General features: G+C 37.2%; 1 protein-coding gene and 1 long non-coding RNA gene across 2 annotated transcripts in view; one reads left to right on the top strand and one right to left on the bottom strand.

The window, feature by feature from the left end:
- Positions 1-22,863, top strand: part of PTPRO (protein tyrosine phosphatase receptor type O) — a 287,340-nt gene that overhangs the window by 102,195 nt on the left and 162,282 nt on the right. The window lies entirely within an intron of this gene.
- On the bottom strand, positions 10,613-14,162 carry LOC118144072 (uncharacterized). The gene is made up of 2 exons (XR_004728542.3): positions 13,679-14,162; positions 10,613-11,002 (listed from the first exon to the last, which is right to left on the bottom strand). It is a non-coding gene; the product is annotated as an uncharacterized LOC118144072 (long non-coding RNA).

Raw genomic sequence — 22,863 nt, 5'->3', positions numbered from 1 at the left:
TTTATTTTGGAGTCTATGTCTATTTCTCACCCCAATAATTTACTGTATTATTTATCATTATTAAAGGAACCTTATTTTTAAAGCCCTGTGACACCTAGTGTGAAGTAGAAGAGTGTGCAAAGTTCAAACATGACATTGTTACATTCTTGAGTGGCTTTAACTAGTTCTGTGATCTTGGGCAAGTTATTTGCTTTCTCTACTTCAGTTCTTCCTTTTTAAAGTGTGATGGGATTAGACCTATCTCATAGGCATGACATGCTTAGAACAACACCTGATACATGAAAATAATTTATTAAATTTTAGCTATTATTATTATTATCTAGTCATGAGAACAATGAAACAAAACAAATAAGAGGCTTTCCCATTTAGGAAAAAAAGAATTATTTCATTTAAGATATTTCCTCTGCCGTGGAATTGCTAAATGAAACTTTGAAGCATCCAAAATAACTTGTCCCAGGAAGTAGGAGTGGATTTTGCCAAATTGAGGACTTAAGATTTACAATTTTTTTGTTGTAATTCATTCTTAACCTCTGTCAAAGGTGATTGCAAAAGGAAAGGAGACGTCATAATAGTACAAAAGGTTTTAACTTTTTTTGTTTGTTTCTGTTTGTTTGTTTGTACTAATTGTTTCAGGACATTTGAGACGATCGAAAAAGCTTACAATTGTGGGAAGTAGAAAAGTTCTTCTTCAAAGTTTTCTTTCTTAAGCAAAATCATAAGTGTTAGAAATATTAGTTTGTTTTAAACACTTTGAAGCCTTCTTGTTTTTTGCTAGTAGCTCTTTGTTAAGCCCTATCCTATGTAGCTGTTAAACATGCTCACAGGCACGTAGTACTCTATGTCCTTGTATTTTAACCAAGATATCTGTGCTGGATGTGCTCACAGGCATGTCCCAGCTCATAGCCTACGCCCCTTCCTTATTTGGACTTCCTGTTTGTACTCCATTGCTTTTACCTGTTTAGAAAAGGTTTCCATTGTTAGCCAATCAGGTTTTAGTTTAGATTGTTGAGGCCTGGCTTCAACCAACAGATACCAGACACAGCAGTAAGGACAACCTCAAATGCATAAGGGATAAATATGTCTGCTTTTCCTTTGTTTGCTGTACTCTCAAGGCAAGACTGCTAATGAGGGTACCCTTTCTGCAGTAAGTAAAAATAATTGCTTTGCTGAGAGATCCTTTGTCCCAGTACTGACTTCTCTTTTTCTTTGCAGAACCAAAAATTTATATATAACAACATGGTAACCACTACATAAATATTACAGTGATGACTTGGTACAAATATGGCTTTATGATGAATAAAATCCACAAAAAAAAACTTGAAAAAGAGTTATAAAAATTATCCATAACCAAATCCCAACTTTGGGTTTAATGTTTTATATAGTAGGTTGAACCCAGTAACTGCCAATTATTTGGCAGTTTTGACGTTAGAAAAGGCCACAGGATAAAGTTCAGACAAAATACATTTTTTTCCATTCCTCCAGATAGTAGTGTTCTCATTTTTCACAGAAGAAATTAGGGTTTAGATAGATAGCAGATGTGCACAAAACACATGCTACAAACACATGCTACAAAGTGACATCGTAGAGATATGAGCCCAGGTTTTCAGGCTCATCTTATTAGTGGCTAATTCCAAGTCCTTTGCATATGTAGGAAATGTTTGCTATAATAAAGAAGAAGCTCAGCAATACATTATTAAATATTTTGAAAGGGTAAATATTTAGTGATTTATCAAAGAAAGCACAAAGCATTGAGTACTATAGCAGAAGAAATGGATTAAAATGTGAGACCCATGTCACATAAAACAAAGACCATTTCTCCTCCAGATAATGAGATTGTCACATCTATCAGTTTGTATGTATGTATCCCATTGTACATCCTCTCTCCCTAAATTTTAAAAAGTTATGATCATGTTGATATGCAAAGGGGATTTATGTGTTTGTTTAACTTTTTGAGGAGAAGATGAGAAAGAAAATATATTTTACATTCTAGGAGAGAAGGATTTTAATGAAACTGAGGCAAAAACTGGGAAGAAGACAGGGCCAACTGATGGAAAGTGACCCAGTCTAAGAGAGAGGAGCACTAAGCCCTAACCTACTTCTCACTAATTACTGTGAACCTCCCATAAATTCCTTACCCTTCCTGGTCTTCAGATTTCTTTTCTATAAAACAAGATGACTGGAGAGAGGCTCTCTGAGGTTTCTTGGAGTTTCTACAATTTACTAATCTTGTAAAATTATATCATTAATTATCTTTTAAATGCATGTTTCATAAAGTGTTAAGATGGAAGAAATAAACTGGTAAAATATAAAATAGCTTGCAATCCGAAATGTATTCCATATTTAATTATAGCTTCTCTCTCATAGAAGTGTAAACTGAGGCAGGTTACACTGTTAAAACAATATTAGATCACCCTGAAAAAAAGAAAAGCTAGAAAGTTCTAAGCACTTACATATTTTGGGATAATCAGGTATTAGTCCCTATTCTAAACGTGAACCCAATGTTACTAATTACTTAAGTTTTAAGATGAATGCCAACATTTTGATTTATTCACATCCATAACATAATTTGAAGAACCTAGAATTTTTTTTTTATTTGTGCAATGACACTTCAGATTTCCTTGGTTTTAGAGTTCCTCTTTTCTTTCAACATGATGCTGAGAAATACAAGTAATAGGATAATCACAGGTTCATTCCTAGCCATCGCTTTTGCCTGTCAATATCTTAATTACTTCCCTACTCCACTGAGATGACTCATCGTCCATGCCATGAATACTGACGATGAGAGAGAATGCAACTGGGAGACTTATTGTAGCTCCATCCTGTCCTTTAACTTTCATCATTTCTCCAGCCAAGAATTTAAGGGCACAAGTTAGAGGAGAATCTGATGATCAAAAGAAAATTCATTAGCCTTCAAAAATATGTCCGGTTATTAGGACAAGCAGCCTGCAAGGAGAAGCATCCCTGACATTGCTGGACAGCATTTCCAATTAGCAGCATCTTCTGGCCTTTTAAGTTGTAACAGAATATTCTCAAATAAATGTTGCAAGAATATGAAGTATGGCATAGATATTACCTTTGCAGTGAAATCTATTCTTATTTATTTACATAGAATGTATTCTAATTTAAATCATATATCTGTAGAACATCAAAATTCACACATTTAACAAGGTTTTGAAGAAGCTTTTCTATTGGAGTATAAAGATGAAAATTTTTTTAATGGCATTTGATTGGTATTCCATTTTCCTTTAATATTTGAAAACGTTATGTTGATCATGTTTTAAGTAGGAGTGGGCCTATTACCTACCATGGAATCAATTTGTAGTTATCCATGAAAATAAAGAAGCATAATTTTTAAAAAAAATATTCACTCTTTATTTACAACGATTTATTAAGTCTCTGCTATGTGCCAGTCCTAGAGAAATAAACTAGTGATGGCCTGGATCCTTTAGGTGCTGACATGTTTTGGGAGACATGCACACAGAATAATTAAACAAATCAGGAGCTGGTGAGTTCCGTAGCTGTTGTAAACACACAAAAAAATGGGTGCGTGAAAGAGGATCACCTTAGTCTTGAAGTCAGATGTGAGGATGGCTACCATCTCATCTGGGAAGGAGAGATGCCTTCCTCAGGCATCAGGTGCTTTCTTCTTAAAGCTGTAGTCATTTCACCCTATTTAAATTTGTGTTTTCCCAATTGTCAGAGACTACAGTAAGACTCAGCCTCTTGAATTTCAGTAACTTTGATTTACCTGTTTATGCCTTTCGCATATTTGTTATTGTTTGCGTTTTGACTTGTAGAAGCTCTTTACAAATACAAGTAGTCAGCCTTTGCTATTTTTGTTGTGCTCATACTTCCACAGTACTTTGCTAGTTTTGTTATTTTGTTTATAATTTGACCCCATACACAAGGCTTATTTGTTAAGTTTAGCTAACAAATACTTACTATGTGCTAGGTTTGTTCTACTGTTCTTTACAAATGTTAACATATTTGATCTTCCTAACAACCCTATGGGGAAGGTATTTGTATGCCTACATACATTACGGGTAAGAAAACTGAGCCGCGTCTTCAAGGTCACATAACTTTCCAAGGCCTCACTGTAGTAGGTATGAGTCCAGGGAATGCTGCAAAGCCCTGCTTTGAACATCCGTTAATCTGCTTTCTTTCAAATTTGTCCTCTGTTCCTTTATGGTACCTGCATTTTATATCTTATTAAACAAGGCCTTGCCCAGCTCAGATTATAAAATAACCTCCTAGACATTCTTCTAATAATTTTATAGGTCTGTGACTTTTGGGTTTAGAACTTTAATGAATCCACATGTATTCCTGTGCGTGATTTGAGTTAGAAATCCTCTCAGGTGTGACACTATTTATTGCAATAACCACTATTTCATTTATTTGAAACGATGAATTTATTGTAAAATAGATTTTCCTATACACGTGGGTTTCTTTATAACTTTTTGATTATATTTCACTGTTCAATTTGTTCATTCTTCACTAATGCCATACATTGTTCTCATTACTGTTTTAGCATTGAAATTGATGAATGTTTAAGTGTTCCCCTTTTAAAAAAATATTTGTCACTGTTCTTATTTATAAACTACTCCAAATAAATACCTAGAATTAGCTTATTACATTTTATAAAGTTGGTTTGTTTTGGCAGAGGGGGTTGAATATTGACTTGGGATGCAATATACTTATAAATTAATTTGAAGCAAACTGAGATTGTCAAACTAATTAACTTTGCATCCTAGAAGATGATGTGTCTTTTCATTTATTAAGGTCTTTCTTGTACTTCACTTCATTTTCAGTTTTTTTCTTAAGTCTTATACAATGTTTGGTAAGCTTATTTCTAAGTATTTTATCATTGTCTTCCACTTTTAATGAGCTTTCAAATTCCATTAAAATTTCTAATTGGATCCTGCTGATGTATAGAAAAACTATTAATATTTGCATGTCTTTCTCATATATAATTGCTATATTAAATTATCTTATTAATTCTAGTAGTTTTTCAATTAGTTATCTTGGAATTTTTCTTAGTCATATCCATGAAAATTGTTAGCTTTATCTCTTCTTTTGCAATGTTTACACTTTTTAATTATATTGTCTCATTATGGATATGTACTTATAATGAAAACTATTCATGATAATATTCTTAATTTTCTAGCTCCTAGTTTTAATTTAAATTCTTTGTATATTTCACCAGTTAGATTGTTCTTACACAGTGGTTTGATTTTTGTTCCTAGACTAGTTATTCCATACTCACATTTAAATCACACTTTGGCTGCTTTAGGTTCTCAATCCTTTGTCTCAGAACTTTCTAGCATCTTTCCAAACATAGTATCTCATGTTCCGGGGAAGTCTGAGGCCAATTTGAGAGTTATTCCACCGTGCTACCTTAGGATTATCCACTCCTTTCCTTGGTTTTTTAAAATTCTCTTCATTCTTGAAACTCAAAGATTTTATTCAAATTTCACCTAAATGTATATAAATTTGGAGTTAGGTTTTCCCAGGTAAAATACCAGACACTCAGTTAAATTAAAGTTCAGATAAATAACAAATAAAACCATTTCCCAGCTGTATGCATTTTTATTTGCTAAATCTGATCATCCTAATGGGGTATTGACTGTTATTATATTATTATTACAGTAAACAAAAGTGACAGACAACACAAAATATTACTGCTTCAAATAAGATAGAAGTTTATATCTTCCCTACACAATTAAAGCGGCCATCGACGCCTGGATTGTGCTCCGTGGTGCCAGGAACTTGGGTTCATTCTGTCTTGCAGCCTCTCCATGCAGGGCTTCCGTGATCAGGCCCAGCCCATGGTCTAAGACAAGTACTGGAATGTCAGCATTTCCATTTCCATTCCAGTCAGTAAGAAGGAGAAGATGTTTGCCAAAAAATGCATTCCTTTCCTTTAAGAACACTTTCTAAAAGTTTTATTTTCTTCTTGCCTCCTGGTGTCTAGGAGCTGGTCACATAACCATACCTAGCTGCAAAGAAAACTAATAAGTACAAAAGCTGATAATTACTGCTCAGCATTCCTGTGCCCACTAAAAATCATAATTATTGTAGGAATCGGATATTGAGGACAATGAAGAAGACAGTGATGAGTGTTTGCCACACCATTTGGATAGGGCAGTGTTTGTCGAATCTTGGGAAGCTCATATTCATCCATTCGAAAGACAACCATGAGTGCTTATCATGTATGAGGCACTGTGCTAGGGCTTGAGATAAACACACTTGGTCTCTGTGTTCATGGAGTTTTAGGCTAGTGGGAAAGGTAGGGACTTATGACATAATGAAACATGTTTGAATATTGATAAAAGCTAAGAGACTGTTAAGAGGGAAATTATTACATGTTCTGAGAATGTTTCACAGAAGGACTTTGCCAAGTCAGGGCAGGACGATAATGATCTAAGAAGGCTTTCCTGAGGACCTGATACATGCACGCAAATCCAAACGATGAATGGGAATATGCAAATTAGAGGCTAGAGTAGGAAGATCAAAGAAGAGAGCATAGGCACAAATCTCACAGTGAAAGGAAGACCAATTCAGTTAAGAAACTGAAAGATACTTATGGGGGGAGTACAGCAAACAAAGGGGAAAGCAGAAGGAATGAGACTAGAAAGGCTCTCAAGGTTAATGTAGAATCAAATGCAGGCCACATATAGTCATTTGTGTCATTAAAGGGTTTGAGGCAGAGAGCAACATGACCTGTTTTATACATTGAAAAACGTTCTGAGTGCAATGTAGAAAACGTCTGGATGAGTGTAAGAGGAGACCATGCTAGGAGCTCAGGCAAGGTGAGAGAGAAATGTGGACGGAATCAAGAGCCATTCAAGAGATCAGAAACAACAGGACCTGATGATAACTTAGGCAAGAAAGAGGAGTTGAAGGTGATTTCCACATTTCTGGATTGTACAAATGGATGGACGGTGGACCATTTGTTTTCTGAAACAGAGAAATACCAAATGCCAATTAAGGGCAAGATGTGAACTTTTAGTTTAAGAGTCTTGAGTTTGAAGTGCCTTTCCGACACTCAAGTAGGCTTTTCAGGTAGGCAGTTAAACATACAAATCTGGCATGCAGAGATAATAGCAAGCCTAGACATACAGATTTGAGAGGTTTTTGGCACATAGATAGTTGGTAACTAAATCACAGTTTCAGAGAGTATCCCCTACAGAGATAGCAGAGGGAGGAATGAAATAAGACGGAAATCTAGCAATCAGAAGAAGGATGGCAGAAGACAGCAACAAAGACTCAAGGGAGTGGGTGGGAGGGTAGGGCTCTGTTGGACGTGTGTACTGTGATAGCAGCCAAGGGATTCTGAACACTAAACAGGCAAATTCTTCCTTGACAGGAGGGCTGGAAGAAAAATTTGAGAGTACAGAAGGGTTCTGAAATGTTACTGCAAAGATAAGACGTGACAAGTCTCTCCTTTTTAAAATTATACTTAAATTCTGGGGTGCATGTGCAGAATGTGCATGTTTGTTACCTAGGTATACACGTGCCATTGTGGTTTGCTGCATCCAAGTATCTCTTAAAGGTGGTGGTGGCGGGTGTGCCTATGTGTCTTTGTCATGCATCAGTATTTGAACCATTTGGGAGGTGTCAGTCAAAGAACACAAAGTTTTAGTTTGGCAGGAAGAGTAAGTTCAAGAGATCTATTGTACATCATGGATGCTTAGTAACAATACATTGTACACTTGAAAGTTTCTAAGAGTAGATGCCAAGTGTTCCCACCACGTACACAAAAGAAAGTGTGTGAGGTAATGCAGTGTTAATCCACCTGATTTAACCATTCCACAATATACAAATATATCAAAAAAGTATGTCATACAGTATAAATATATACAATTTTTATGCGTCAATTAAAGGTAAATGAATGAATGAATTAAAATATTTGCATCACACTGAAGCTGAATTCTGAAATGATGCTAAAAAGATCTGACTCTGTTGAAGACAGAATTTTCATAGAATATATGGAAATAGTAATTAGTGCCTAAAAATTGTATTCAATATTTTGATATTGACCTCAATGAAAAATGTGTGATCAATTTTGTGAACTTCTAGCCACTCAGAGGACAGAATGGTTACTGTTTGCAGTCATAGAGCAAGGGTGGCGTAGGGGCTTGTCCCAGGAACAACCAGTTGGTCTTCAACTTAAAAAGTGGATATTTCCCTCAGGGACATTTGCCTGAACACTGCCATGTTAGACTCTAAAAATCAAAATTGTGTCCCACCAAAACTTTGCCTTTAGTCCCTAAACAAATGGACCTGGGTTTCGGAGAGGAGAAGAGTGAGGGTCACCCCTCTTCATCTCAGGAGCAATTGATTAGTTATTTTGCTCACTTTGGGAAGAATTTGCCTTAAAAAATTATACCTTTTGGAAAACTATACCACACAATTAGTTATCTCCCTTCAAAATATGAATTATTTGATCTTTTTCTCACTTCAACTTTTCAAAAATTTCACATAAGGAGCCTTATTCAATTTTCTCCTCTGTAATTAAAATACTTTAGGAGGTGTGCAACCAAATTGCCAGACTAAGATAGATCTTATTTTAAAAGAACATTATAATTTCAATTGTTCCAATAATTGTTATGATTTGATATGGCAAATTATATGTGAATGCAATTTTCAAAGCAAATGAAAACATGATAAGAAATTCATGGTTTTTCTATAGTGCTACAAATTCAGATAATTTCAAAGTTATTATCTTACCTTTGGCTTCTTACCTTGGAAAATACAAATATGAGAAAAACTTTGTGCAAGGTTTTGGAATCTAGACAAAAGTTATTTTTTACTACTCTTACTTTATTATTTCTTTTACACCTGCTTTTTCAATCTAGAGAAGCATGTCTAGTCTCCATAGCATACTGCATATTATAACATGGTGTTAATAATCTTAAGAATGTTCCATGGCCAATCAACTTTTGATTTATTTATTTATTTATTTATTTTTGAGATGGAGTCTTGCTCTGTAACCCAGGCTGGAATGCAGTGGCGCTATCTCAGCTCACTGCAACCTCTTCCTTCCAGGTTCAACCAATTCTCCTGCCTCAGCCTCCAGCAGCTGGGACTAAGGCACGTGCCACAGTGTCCAGCTAACTTTTTGTATTTTTAGTAGAGATGAAGTTTCACCATGTTAGTCAGGGTGGTCTCGATCTCTTGATCATCCTGGATATGATCCGCCCTCCTTGGCTTCCCAAAATGTTGGGATTACCATAAGCCACCGTGCCTGTCCCCAGTCAACCTTCTTTAGACATTAACATTCATTATGAAAGCTCAGTAGTTGTTTTTTTGTTTCTGATTTTGCTTTTTTTTTTAGCTTTTATTTTAAGCTCAGGGGTATGTGTGCAGGTTAGTTATATAGACAAACTCATTATTTCATCACCCAGAAATTATAATCCTAGTACCCATTTGTTATTTTTCCTGATCTTCTTCCTCCTCTCACCCTCCACCCTGATGTAGGGTCCAGTGTCCGTTGTTCCCTTCTATGTGTCCATGTGTTCTCATCATTTAGCTCACACCTATAAGTGAGAACATGCAGTATTTGGTTTTCCATTTCTGCAGTAGTTTGCAGAATATATGCCACATTTTCTTTATGCAGTTTACTGTTGATGGGTATTTAGGTTGATTCTATATCTTTGCTATTATTAATAGTGCTGCGATTAACATACATGTGTATGTGCCTTTATGACAGAACAATTTATTCCTTTGGGTATATATCCAGAAATGGGATTGTGGGGTCAAATGATAGTTCTATTTCTAGCTGTTTTGGGAATTGCCACACTCTCTTCCACAATGGTTGAACTAATTTATACTCCCACAATCAATGTATAAGCATTCCCTTTTCTCTGCAACCTTGTCGGTATCTGTTATTTTTTGACTTCTGGATAGTAGCCATTCTGATTGGTGTGAGTCCACATCTCATTGTGGTTTTGATTTGCATTTCTCTAATGATCAGTGATGCTGAGCTTTTTTCATATACTTGTTAACTGCTTGTATGTCTTTTATAGAAAAGTGTCTGCTCATGTTCTTTGCCCACCTTTTAATACTGTTGTTTTTTGCTTGTAAATTTAAGTTGCTTATAGATGCTGGATATTACACTTTTGTCAGATACAGATTTGTAAAAATTTTCTCCCATTCTGTAGGTTGTCTGTTTACTCTGTTGATGATTTTCATTTATTTGCTTTTGTTGTTGTTGTTTTGCTGTACAGAAGCTCGTTAGTTTAATAGATTCAATATGTCTTCACCATGAAATCTTTGCCTGTTTCTATATCCCAGACGGTATTGCCTAGGTTGTCTTCCAGGATTTTAATAGTTCTAGGCTTTAAGTCCTTAATCCATCTTGAGTTGATTTTTGTGTATGGTGTAAGGAAGGGGTCCAGTTTCAGTCTTCCACATATGGCTAACCAGTTATTCTAACACCGTTCATTGAATAGGGAGTCGTTTCCTCATTGCTTGTTTTTGCCAGCTTTGTTGAAAATCAGATGGATGTAGGCATGTGACGTCATTTCTGGGCTCTCTATTCTGTTCTTTTTGTCTGTGTATCGGTTTCTGTGCCAATACCATGCTGTTTTGATTATTGTAACCTGCAGTATAGTTAGAAATTGGGTAGTGTGATACCTCCAGCTTTGTTCTTTTTGCTTAGAATTGCCTTGGCTATTCAGACTCTTCTTATTCTATGTAAATTTAAAATAGTTTTTTTTTTCCTGGTTCTGTGAAAAAATGCCATTGGCAGTTAGCAGCTGTTTTTGTTTGTTCATTTGTTTTTAAAACAGAATGTTATTCTGTGCCTTAAGTTTCAAAATCCTCTAAAGTGTTCTGTCCTTTTGCTGAATGTGTGGTGTCTTGGTCACAATGCAGCCACTGAATTCCCCATTAATATGCATATCTTCGGTTCTTCTTTTTATGCAGGATTTACAGAATTTGCTCTCTTGAAAATGAGTAGTCCAGTAAAGTGCCCTTTGCAGAATTATATCCCATATTTCTAGAAATAAATTGTAACAAATATTAGCACAACTGCAGTACACTTTTAACAATGTTTAACTATTATCTTTTCAGTTGAAAGCAAACGTAAACTCAGCTGAAATATATTAAGTTCAAATGCTCTAATTTTCAATTTCAATTAAAATTTCAAAATACTTTTAGGTTTTTATTCAACACTTTGGTTTTCATACATAAGCAACAAAGTGCAACTAAAATAAACTCATTTGGTCTCTCATATAAGTAAATGTAATGACTGAGGACAAGTAAGTTCTTTATTTTCTATTCAGGCGAATGGTAAAGTAGTAAAGATCAGTATTCCCTAGAAAAGGGGACACTGCTTTCAACAGGAGTTTACAAATCTACTTGGCCACTGAACATTTTTCACAGATAATGTCAAAAGCATTATTCACATAAATGCGTGGGAATTTTTTCCACGTATATAGGTGTTATTGTGTTAAATAAAACACGGACCTACTTAAACATCACTTAATTTATGGTAGCCTTTTCAACAAGCTGGCCAAATCTGGTTGATGTTTCTCAAGAACTACTAAAATTTCAATCAAGCGAATGTCTGTGAAATGCTTTGAAATTTGAAAGTGCTATTGTATGGTTGCAAAGATTTAGCTATGGGGATGTTCAATGAATCACTGATTATCACAAAAAATGTGAAACAATGAAATTAAGCAATTATAGGAGTTTGATTAAATAAATTATACTATATCCATAAAAATTTGGCCATTTTAGGTTGCAGAAATCACAGGTACAGCCAGACAATTTCAAAATAATGGGAGTTTTTGCAAAGAAGCATTCACATCTCTGCTGCAGGACATAGCCCTAAGGTCTACCTTCTCTCCTCAAGGTGGTCTATTGGTATAATTTCTAAAGACACCAGTGTCCCCTGTTTTTCCCTAACTTAGCAGAGAAGATCTGACAAACTTATTCAGTCACTATCATGTATGGAGCATCTCCCGTATTCATAACATGTGGGCAAGAGGCTGATAGAGGGTAATAGACTATATATCCAACTATAATAGGATAATAATAATTCTAGCTATCAAAAATATGACAGATCTTTCAAAAGTATGTGAAATTATTAATTTAATTATGACCCATAAGTCATGATTTTTTATTATTTGCCATAGCTTCACAAAACAAACAAAAGAAAAGTATAAAAATTTTGTATAACTGAACTGACATGGCATCAGTCATAAAATCTCTGTGTGGCAATCTCTTCTGTCATTCTTTCAAAAATAACTTATCTATTAATGTCAACAGTGATGCTGCTTTGCACTGTATTGAATATAAATCAGTTGTTCTTTGGCATTTTGGTAAGAATCGCTGTATTTTCTTAGTAAATAAATTAGCAAAGCATCTATTTTTCTTTTCTGCAGTCTATCTGTATAATGCCTCTTTACCTGCATCAGTTTTTCTCTTTTCCTCATATTTCTCAAATATATACCACCATTGGTTCTTTTTCTCTTGATTGAGAATTTCTGAGAAATGTTGGTCTGTAGTTACCAGTATTCCAAGGTTGGAAGACATGACTAGCCCTTCGTGAGAAATGATGGTTCAGTACCATGGATAGCAGAATACCTATAGCTCCAAATACTAACAAACTCCTCCAAATTTTAACTGCCTTGTCATTGAAAACATTCCTATCAACCAGTCTTTGGCTCAGGCTATTACTTTCAGGCCAAGAATTTCTAGTCAGGCTAGCCAGATTGGCTATACTTTTTAAACTATCTGTGGCAAAGTATCAAGATTTCTCCCCTGCCCTGATCTACTGTGTACCAATATGTTCATCAAAAATAAATTTATAAAAAGTTAAAGCAAACACACAAAATACAAGCAGTAATTTGTTTTTTCTTATCACATAAAAAAATAAACATAATATAATCTGGCAAACTACTGTGACGGTTTTAAACAGCCCTGTGATGGCTTCCAGTTGATAAAAGTAAGTGAAGCCCCAGTATGTGAGAGAGGCAGAGTTTCCCTCTGTGACTCACCTTTCCACTGGAGATCCAGGCAACCCAGGCCAAGAGAGAGCATTTGGCTTCTCCTAAGCCCTGGAGTTAACTTAGGGAGAGGTTTGGAGATGCTGTGAAGGAAAGACACCAGGAAAAGTGGCAGACATTTTCCCATACCCTGGATGAGAGCAGGACATCATTTTAAATCTGGGTGCATACAAAGTCAGCCATTCTTTGGTACACTAACAGAATGGCTGCAGAGGCGCTTTAGTCTTGGGCTGGAGATTGGAGCATCTTCTCTGGAGTGGGGTGGGGGCCTCCACAGCCAGAACTGTGAAAAGTGCCTCAGCAGTAAGCACTGGAATTGTGCTCTCCTGCATCACAGGCAGGAGGAGAGCTGCTGCAGTTGCAGTTTCTTCTGAACAGCAGAAGGGCCAGCTTGGCAATCGGGAACTGATCTATGTGTGCCATTGCTGGGTGCCCCATCCTCCTCTTCTGAGACTGTGGTGCAGGAGAGCCCTCCCTGCTCCACCCCTAGGCAGAAATCTGGGCATTTGTAGCACTTGCTTGCCTGGACCAGAAGCCTGAGTTACATCACCCTTTCTAGATATATATTATATCACAGAGAGGGTCTCTCTGCTCCATGCCCAGGCAGATCTCCAGGCATTCAGCGCACCCATTCTCCTGTTTTGGTAGCTTGAGCCACCTACCTTTCCTGTGTAGAGACTGATGCAGAGCAACCCTCTCTGCTACACACCCAGGAAAATCTCCAGGTGTTTCAGAGCACCTGCTTGCTTAGTTCAGCATCCAGAGTCGCCCCACCCATCCTGTGCAGAGACCTTTGTGCAACTCTCTCTGATCTATACTCAGACAGATCTCTAGACTTTTGGAGAATTGCTCACTAGGACCATCAAGACTGTCCAGAGATCTTGGTGCAAGGAAACCCTCTCTGTTCATACTCAGGCAGATCACCAGACATTCTGAGCACCCAGCCATCTGCTTCAGCAGCCTGAGCTGCCCCAGCACTTATGGACATAGATCATAATATAGTGAGATCCTCTCTGCTCCATGCTCAGGCAGATCTCCAGGCATTTGGAAAACCTGTTTCCCAGGTGTGGCAGCCTGAATTGCACAACCCCTTCTGTTTGTAGATCCTGGTACAGGAAGGCCCTCTCTGCTCCACGCCCAAGAAGATCTGCAGGCATCTGAGGCACCCACTCTCCTGGATTAGGAACTTGGAACACAGAACATGGAACAAAGGAGGTTTCCTGATTCTACATTTAGACACACCTCTGGGTGCCTGGTAGCAAGCCACTGGATTCTCACTTGGCATTGGTGCTTGTGCCTGCTTCAGGAGACCTACAGGCAGCCTGCCCAACTGGCCCCGCCCTTTGTGGATCTTGTCCCTGCAGGGCAGAGCAGGGACTTCAGACCGATATGTATTCTATGAATCAACTCATTGCCTGGGGCAACAGAGAACTTCCACTTCTAAACAGGGACCAAGTACATACCCAGCCACTTTGACCACAGCTGGGTCTTGTTTATAAATGTTATCTACAGGCTTGGAGGACAAAATTCACAGTCTAATATAAAGCCTGTTGGAACAAGTGCATAGTGCTATAGAAGCAAAACCAAAAGACCTTACTCAGAATTCTCTATAGTCACATCTTATAGGGAGTGGGAGAAGGGAAAGGGAATAATAGTAGTAACATTATAAGGAAATAAATTTTTTTAAAGTCCTACCTGAATGAAAAAAATTACAAAAATTAGAAGTGTCAGTATCTCCAGATGAGATGCAACCAGCACAAGAATTATAACACCATGGAAAGTCTGAATGTAGTGAAACCACCAAAAGATTGACCTCTCTCTCCAGCAATGGTTCCTAGCCAAAAACAAAAATTTGAAAATAATAAGTAAAAGTTCAAAGCATGGATTGCAGGGAAGCTCATTCGGATGTAAGACAAGGTTGACAATCACCAAAAAGGAACTTCTAAAGCAACCCAGGAAGTGAACATCTTAAAAAGAAAAGAACATCTTAAAAAGATAAACATCTTAAAAAGAAATCAATCACAGCTACTAGAATTGAAAAACTCACCTAAGAAATTCTAAAATACAAATGAAACCTTTATCAATAGACTGAACCAAGCAGAGGAAAGAACTTCAGAGATCAAAGACTGGTCTTTTGAACTAACCCAATATGGCAAAAATAAAAAAGAAGAATTTTTAAAACAAACAGTATTCATGAAATAGGGAATTATTGGCTTTTCCGAGGGAGAAGGAAAGAAGCAAACAACGTGGAAAATATAGGTGAGGGAATAATTCAAGAATCATCCCTAATCTAGCTAGTAAGGTAGATGTCCAGATAAAAGACATTCAGAGAATACCTGTGAGATACGATGCAAAACAAATATCGAGCCATGTAGACTCCAAACTATGTAGCTACCAGACTGACCAAGGGCAACGCTAAAGAAAAAATCTTAAATGCTGCTAGGCGAAAAAGGGCAGATAATATAAAGAGCGAAACCTCATCAGGCTAATAGAGGACTTGTCAGCAGAAACCTTGCAAGCCAGGAGAGATTTGGGGCCTATTTTCAGCATTTTTAAAGAAAAGAAATTCCAAGCAAGTATTCTATATCTCACCAAACTAAGGTTCATAAGTGAAAAAGGAATAAAATATTTTCCAGACAAGCAAGTGCTAAGGGAATTCATTATCACTAGACCAGGCTGAAGAGAGATCTTTAAGGGAGTTCTAAACACAGAAATGAAAGAATGGTGCCTATGACCATGAAAACACACTTAAGTACATAGCCTGCAAACCACGTAAAACAACTACACAGTAGAAAGCACAAGCAACCAGTTAACAACTTCATGGTAGGATGGAAACCTCACTTATCAATATTAACCTTAAATGTTAATGGTCTAAATGCACCACTTAAAAGACAGAGTGGCAAGCTTGATAAATATACAAGACTTGCTTCTCCTCTGAGAAAACACCAAATGGCAGATAACACAGGGAGAAAACACCAAATGACAGACATGGTTGCAGAGGGTCCCAGGGGCCCTAGGATGGGGAACCACAGTGACTTTCATGGAGGTTTCAGCAGTGGCATCCCAGGGCAGGCTGGGGATGGGGCAGAGACCACAGAGCTCACAAGGGTAGGCCGAGGACAAGGAATGGATGCCTGTCACCAAGCTGGGCCACTTGCTCAAGGACGTAAAGATCAAGTTCCCCTGGAGACCTAGCTCTTCTCACTGCTCATCAAGGAATCTGAGATAACTGACTTTTTCCTGGGGGCCTCTCTCAAGGAAAGGGATTTGAAGATTGTGCCTGTGCAGAAGCAGACCCGAGCTGGCCAGCTCACCAGGTTCAAGGTGTTTATTGCCATTGGGAACTACAATGGCTATGTCTGTCTGGGTGTTCAAGGAGGGGGCCACTGCCATCCGCAGGGCCATCATCCTAGCCAATTTCTCCATTGTCCCCATGTGCAGAGGCTACTGGGGGAAGAAGATCCAAGCCCAACACTATCCCTTGCAAGGTGACAGGCTGCTGTGGCTCTATGCTGGGGTGCCTCATCTGTGCTTCCAGGAGCACTTGTATTGTTTTGGGCCTGTGCCCAAGAAGATGCTCATGATGGCTGGGATTGATGACTGCTACACCTCAGCCAGGGCTACACTGCCACCCTGGGCAACTTCGCCAAAGCCACCTTTGATGCCATCTCTAAGACCTACAACTACCTGACCCACCCCCCACCTCTGGAAGGAGACTGTATTCCCCAAGTCTCCCTATCAGAAATTCACTGACCACCTAGTCAAGACCCACACCAGAGTCTCCAGATATAGGGGAGACCCACACCTCCCCGTCCAGTGAAAGGGAGGAAGGTAACAAATCACACTGCCATGTGTGTACCTATGCAACAATCTTGCATGTTCGTCACATGTACCCCAAAACCTAAAATGCAATTTAAAAAAAGAAAGAAAAATAAAGTGAATTAAGCCTGAAAAATATATATAAGACTCATCAGTCTGCTGTGCTCATGAAACCCATCTTACATGTAAAGACACCCATATGCTCAAAGTACAGGGTTGGAGAAAGATCTCCAACCATGCAAACACAGAAAATTAAAAGCAGGGATCACAGGCCAGGGACAGTGGCTCACACCTCTAATCCAAGCACTTTGGGAGGGCAAGGCAGAAAGATTGCTTGAGCCCAAGAGTTCAAAACCAGCTTGGGCAACATAGGAAGACCCCATCCCATAAAAAAAAAAAAAAAGCAAGCGTTGCTATTCTTATATCTGATAAAACATACTTTAAACCAACAATGGTAAAAAAAAAAAAAGGACAAAGAAGGGCAATACATAATGATAAAGGGTTTAATTCAACAAGAAGATAAAAACCATCAACAAACTAGACATCAAAGGAACATACTTCAAAATAGTAAGTGCATCTACGACAAACCCACAGCCAACATCATACTGAACAGGCAAACACTGGAAGCACTCCCCTTGAGAAATGGAAAAAAACAAGGATACCCACTCTCGCCATTCCTATTCAACATAGTACTGGAATTGGTAGCCAGAGAAAGCAGGCAAGAGAAAGAAATAAAAGGCAACCAAATAGGAAAAGAAGTCAAACTATCTCTCTTCATGGACAATATGATTCTATACATCGACAACCCTAAAGACTCCACCAAAACTTCCTGGAACTAATAAACAACTTCAGCAAAGTTTCAGGATAAAAAATCAATGTAAAAAAATTAGTAGCATTTTTATACACCAATAATATTCAAGCTGAGAGCCAAATCAAAAATGCAATCTCCTTTATAATAGCCACACACACAAAAAAAGAATACCTGCAAGTACATCTAAACAAGGAGGTGAAAATCTTTACAAGAGGAACCATAAAATACTACAAAAAGAAATCAGATGACACACACAAATGGAAAAACATTCCATGCTCATAGATAAGAAGAATCAATATCATTAACTTGGCCCTACTGCCCAAAGCAATCTATACATTTAATTTGATTCCTATCAAACTACAAACATCATTTTTCACAGAACTAGAAAAAAAATCTAAAATGTATACAGACTGAAGAAAAGAGCCAAAATAGCCAAAGCTATCCTAAGCAGAAAGAACAAAGCCAGAGGTGTCACATTACACAACTTCAAACTACAATATATGGCTACAGTACCCAAACAGCATGATAGTCTTACAAAAACAGACACATAGACCAATGGAACAGAACAGAGAACCCAGAAATGAAGCCTATGCCATCTGATATGTAGAACATCTAAAGCCATCTGATCTTCCACAGTGGTGACAAAAATAAGCAATGGAGAAAGAATTACCTATTAAGTAATAAATATTGCTGGGATAGCAGTCAGCCATATGCAGAAGAATGAAACTGGATCCCATATATAAAAATTAACCATATACAAAAATTAACTGAAGATAGATTAAAAATTTAAACGCAAGACCTCAAACTGTAAGAATTCTAGAAGTAAACCTAAGAAACACCATTCTGGACAATGGCCTGGGGAGAGAATTGATGACTAAATTCTCAAAAGTAATTCTAACCAAAACAAAAATTGACAAGTGGACCTAGTTAAATTAAAGAGCTTCTTCACAGCAAAAGAAACTATCAACAGAGTGAACAGACAACCTAGAGAAAGGGAGGAAATGTTCACAAACTGTATCTGACAAAGATCTAATAACTAGAATCCATTTGGAACTTTTTTGAACAAGCAGAAAATGAATAGCCCCCTTAAAAATGGGCAAAATACATGAACAGACACTTCTGAAAAGAAGACATACAAGAAACTTATGAAAAAATGCTCATCATCATTAATCATCAGAGAAATGTAAGACAAAACCACAATGAGATAGCATCTCACACCAATCAGAATGGCTGTGACCAAAACATCAAAAAACAACAGATGCTGATGAGGCTGTGGAGAAAATGGAATGCTCCTACACTGTTGGTGGAAATGTAAATTAGTTCAGCCACTATGGAAAGTAGTTTGAGATTTCTCAGAAAACTTAAAACAAAAGTGTTATTTGACCTGCAATCTCATTAATGGGTATGTATCCAAAAGAAAACAACTCATTCTGCCTAAAAGACACATGCCCTCACATGTTCATACAGCAGTATTTGTGATAACAAAATCAAGGAATCAACTTAGGTGCCTATCAGCAGTTTACTGGATAAAGAGAATACGGTACATATCCACCATGGAATACTATGCAACCATAGAAGAGAACAAATCATGTCCTTTGCTGCAACACGATTACAGCTGAAGGCCATTATCCTAAGCAAATTAACATAGGAACTAAAAACCGAATCCTGACTATTCTCACTTATAACTGGCAGATAAACATCCAGTATTCACGGACATAAAGATAGCAACAATAGACAATGGGGACTACTAAAGGAGAGAGGGAGAGTGGGGGTCAAGGGTTGAAAAACTAACTGTTGGGTACTGTGATTCATACATAGGTGATGAGATAATTTGTTTCCCAAACCTTAGCATCACCCAATATATCCAGATAACAAACCTGTGTATGTACCCTCAAATCAAAAATTAAAATTGAAAAATATAAAAAACTTTTTTTTTTTTGAGACAAGAGTTTTGCTCTTGTTGCCCAAGCTGGAGTGCAATGGCACGATCTCAGCTCACTGCAACCACTGCCTCCTGTGTTCAAGCCATCCTCCTACCTTAGCCTTCCGAGTAGCTGGGACTACAAGCATGTGCCACCACACCTGCCTAATTTTTTGCATTTTTAGTAGAGACCGGCTTTCTCCATGTTGGTCTTGAACTCCGGACCTCATGTGATCTGCCTGCCTTGGCCTCCCAAAGTGCTAGGATTACAAGTGTGAGCCACCACACCCAGCCAAAAAAAAAAAGTTTTAAAGGCAAATCCTCCATTGATATGTTTACTCTGTTACATATAATGCCATAGACAATGTGTTCTCCTCCCACACACAAATTTGAGCGGGGGAGGGGAACACATAATCCCCAATGTGATAATATTTGATGATAAGGACTTCAGTAGGTGATTTGTTCCCTTTGTTGAAAAACAGGTTTTCAATCCTTGCCCCCCTCTCTCCCTCTCCTCTTTAGTAGTCCCCATTGCGTATTGTTGCCATCTTTACGTCTGTAGGTACTGAATGTTTACCCACCACTTAAGAGTGAGAATAGTCAGGATTACATCATCTCCAATGTGATAATATTTAAAGGGAAGGACTTCAGGAAGTGATTTGTTCCTTTGTAAAAGAGGCCCCAGAGAGATCCCTCTCCCCTTCTACCATGTGATGACACAGCAAAATCATGGCCATCTATAAACCAGGAAATGGGTCCTCATCATGCACCAAATCTGATCGTGCCTTGATCTTTGACTTCCCAGCCCCTAGAGCTGTGAAATATAAATTTCTGTTGTTTATAAGCTATCTAAGTCCGTGGTATTTTTTTACAGCAGGTTGAACAAACTATAATAGATGACTTATAACCAGTTTTCAAACGGGCCTTACTCCACAGACCAATCTTTGAACAGTAATGACTAAGAAGATTAGGACTTCTTGTCTCTCAATGGACTCTATAATTAGCAACCACAATAAAGTTTCAAGTTTCACCCCAAAAATGTAATATGATACAGTCACTTATAATGAATATAAGCAAAGAATATTTATTGTTGTGCAGAGTTTTTCCCATACATTAATGGGAAAAACATATTAGAAAATAATATGATCCCATTTTTATTAAAGAACGACAGCGAGTTGAAAGAGTCAGAAAGTATAACAGTGGTTACTTCTGGGTAATGGGCTTATAAGGATTATTTTTCTTTTGGTGTCAATATTTTATTAGCTATATATACTAATTTTGTATAGTGGTTATAAATGTATTTTATCCAAATATTAGGACTCATTGAAATGAATTATTATTTTTAACTTGGTTATTCATTCAATATTTTTATATTTCAATCTGGGGTCTGAGTCTCTATGTGCTTTCATAAATGGCATGATAGGCACCTCTGTAAGTAAAGTACATAGCCTTAAAACCTGACAAAACGTAAGTGCCTAGCAAACATTTATTGTATGAAAATGAAAGGAGTGAAATTCTTTCGTTCTTATTTTTAAAGTATTAAGTGTCAAAAATGTATTTGGTTGAGTATCATCAATGTCATATGGCTTAACCTAACGTTAAATGGAGTTATGGCTAAGTAAAATGTTCTGTCCTGCTTTGAGCTAATGATCAATCGTGTGCTTATACCAAATGATGGATAACCATTACTATTATTTTATAAAAAATGTAGTTTGGTATCTCCATTTAGAAAAAAATATTACTCCATTAAAATGAATCCACTGAAATTGACATGGGCTTGTTACTCTAAATTTCTGCTTGATTTCCATATTGTAAATTATTTTCAATAAATTAATCCTTATCTCCCTAGGCCAGGTCTTTGACATGTCTGGAACAAAACTTAGCCAAATATTCAAACGGGAAGACAGAAACAGTTCAACTGAAACATATTAGCAAAATCTAAGATAGATGAATTTATGCTTTTTAGGATGCAGAGCACTCATGAAATTGACATTTATAAAGCAGAATTTGTAGCATATTGACTAAAAGTGTTCAATATATGGATTTTTTAAAATAGTGCATCACTCATTATTCTAATGCCTCCTTAATATGGTGTCAGTCTATTCAGAACAATGCCTAATAACAGTGCCCTTTCTCAGCATGTTATTCTATTGTTCAATTTGAAAAAAATGAAAAATAAAAAATAATCCCAAGCCTTTCCCTTAAATTTTGGAGTTTTGTTTTTCAAATTGTACAGGTTTTGTGGTACTTGAATTTTAAACTTTACTAATATAACTACGCTTCTCTAACTAAAGACACATGGTCAGTGTAAAGAAAATTTATTATAGAAGAAATGGAATCAGAAAAGCATCTTTCAAAACCTCCTAGTTCCCCAGCCTACCCACCAAAGAGATGGAAGGCAAGGAGGTGACCACAAGCCACCTAGAGCAGTATTTGCTAAAGCAGCTAAAATAATGGGAGACCCATTCAATTCTTCCTTATTTACCTGGAAATGTAAGTAGGAAAATATATCTTATTAATTTTAGTTTATTAATTAAAATACTTTATTCTAATATTTGCTAGGAAGATAGAATAGGGAAGAAGGCAAATAAATATGATGCCCAATGGATTCTTTTGAAGAAAACCATAGTGAAAGTTCCTAGTATTAGGAAGAAATCATTTTTAACATACAGTGTAAGCAAGTTACTTGGGAAGTCGTAAGTAGGATAGAAGTCATAAAAGTCATAACAGAAGTCATACTTTTCTTAGGGTAAATAAATATAAGCAGGAAAAATATTCATTTTATTTTTTATATAAAATAAAAGTAGGAAAAATAGCCTCAAAGCCATCAAATCCATCTCACTGTGCCAGCCGGGAGCAGTTGAGGAAACGCCTATCCTCAGCAGAGAAGCTTGGAAAGAGCTGGCCAAGTTGCAATCCTCTCAAGAAGGTAACACCTGCAGAGAGAATCCATAACTCACATTTGGGATAATCACGACACATCTTCTAGCCCCCTCCTCCCTGCATGTTAGCACACAGGGAGCACACCCACTTTCCGGAGACTTCCTGGTATTTTGCTTACTGAAGCCTGCTTTCAGCATATGACTGACTCATCCAGCTCTCAGCAAGGGCTGCCTGGAAAGAATACGGTTTTAGAACCAGCCTTACAGATGGATCACTGGTTCTGACCACACAACTGTTATGACAAGTGAAATAGAATAACAACAAATGGCTATGATTTTTTTCTTTATTGATGGATTTCATGGGGGCGGGAGTAGTAGAAAGTATAAATACATAAAAGAATGAATATTAAGCTC

The sequence above is a fragment of the Callithrix jacchus genome, chromosome 9 (assembly GCF_049354715.1).
Source record: "Callithrix jacchus isolate 240 chromosome 9, calJac240_pri, whole genome shotgun sequence".
Classification (NCBI taxonomy): domain Eukaryota; kingdom Metazoa; phylum Chordata; class Mammalia; order Primates; family Cebidae; genus Callithrix; species Callithrix jacchus.
Note: the sequence above shows the minus strand (reverse complement) of the source record. Positions and strands in the feature narration are given on the sequence as shown.